The 1,650-nt window shown below is 41.6% G+C and overlaps 1 protein-coding gene and 2 non-coding genes across 4 annotated transcripts in view; all 3 read right to left on the minus strand.

Moving 5' to 3' along the window:
• Window positions 1-1,650, minus strand: part of LOC118308749 (NACHT, LRR and PYD domains-containing protein 12-like) — a 988,189-nt gene that overhangs the window by 870,360 nt on the left and 116,179 nt on the right. The gene's annotated exons all lie outside the window — the stretch shown is intronic.
• Window positions 663-735, minus strand: trnav-cac. The gene has a single exon. It is a non-coding gene; the product is annotated as a tRNA-Val (tRNA).
• LOC118310161 lies at window positions 713-907 on the minus strand. Its single transcript, XR_004793747.2, has one exon. It is a non-coding gene; the product is annotated as a U2 spliceosomal RNA (small nuclear RNA).

The raw sequence follows: 1,650 nt of genomic DNA on the forward strand, positions 1-1,650 counted from the left end.
TAATGATGATGATGATAATGATGATGATGATGCTACTACGGTGTTTCGAGAGGATTGAAGACAAAGCTTGGGCGAACTGTCAGTGTCTTTTTATTCTGTTTAGTAAAAACATAAAAAAGGTCATATTTAGCTGACAGCTAATGTGTGTGACTGTCGCAAGACCAGAGCTTCAATAAAGTGTTTGAAAAGAAGCCTGTCACTCTCTCTCTCTCTCTGTGTGTGTGTGTGTGTGTGTGTGTGCATTATTTATCCCTAATGAGATTTATTAACTAGAGCAAACTTTAAGAACCTAATCGTTGGTACACACCTGACATTTTACAATCATAAAAATGAATGTCCACAATTTTTTTAATACTTTAACGGCAATTTGGATGTTTATTGGTGAATTACAGCAAGGGGGGGTGAAGCAACAACAGCTCGGTCGACAATTAAAGAATATAATTCACTGATTAGGGTCAATAAAAACCAGATCCAAAAAAGCCGCGGGCGTCTGGCGACCGCTCTTATCTCTGAGCGAGGGAGAGAGGCCCTGCAGAGAGGTTTTACGACTCCGTCCGTCCAAAGTCCACGAGTCTCCTTCAGGGAATCCGAGCAGCGACTGCAAACGGTCCAGATTGTAACACGCAACCTGCTGTGAACCTCCCAAATTTTCCTAAACAGGATGTTTCCGCCCGGTCGCGAACCGGGGACCTTTCGCGTGTGAGGCGAACGTGATAACCACTACACTACGGAAACTGATTATCTTCACTTCCACTGTTTGTGGTGTGGCTGGTGGGCGGAGCAAGCGCCATTATTCAACTCCTGTTGCTAAAAAACATCGGTGTTATCTCATTATAGGGGATATATCAGATAAGAAACTGATAAGAACAGATGCTCCACTTGATCTTAGAGAATCCTCTAGTTTAATCTAATCTCCTTTAGCCTGCTGTGGATTCTGTGAAGTCCTCTCTCAAGATGTCGGTCTGCTCACCGAGGAAGAACTCAAATCTTATTTAGGAGGGTTTATTTTTTAACTTTCTTATATTATTGACAGGTTGAATCTGGAGGAAACGATGCGTTGACAACGGGTGTTTGCACATGAACGTCAACGTGTGTCCTGACACGATAATGTTCAATTGCAAACAACCGTTAATGAATGTTGCGAGGCGTGCAGTTACCGAAGCTAGCGAAACGTTAGTTGACGTGGATGTGTGACAGCTGAACTGGAACCACAACACGGCCGTTTAGTGCTATTTCAACTTTAATCTCGACATTTCGACTTTATTCTCGAAATGTTTAATAAATAAAAAAAATCTTCCCCCTGATTAATAAAAAAGAAAAATCTTCCCCCCTATGATTTTCTTATGCCTGGCCCTAATACTCTTCCGTATTATTACACAGAATTTTTCACACTGATTTCCTTTTTCATTGAACGAACACCGGAACAAATCAGTTATTGAAATTTTAAAGTGCTGAATTCAGAACAAATTCAGAAGCATAATTTCAATGCAAAAAAAAAACAGTAGCAGAAAATTCACTGCCTTTTTAGATTTCAAAGTCTGGTGACACAGATTTGCTTCCATAGGGAAAACTGCTTTTACACTAAGCCCCTTGACACTGCAGCGGACGACACCGTCCAGAAGATGGCGCCAGAGCGACGGTCAGCTCACC

Source organism: Scophthalmus maximus, chromosome 6 (genome assembly GCF_022379125.1).
Source record: "Scophthalmus maximus strain ysfricsl-2021 chromosome 6, ASM2237912v1, whole genome shotgun sequence".
Lineage (NCBI taxonomy): Eukaryota > Metazoa > Chordata > Actinopteri > Pleuronectiformes > Scophthalmidae > Scophthalmus > Scophthalmus maximus.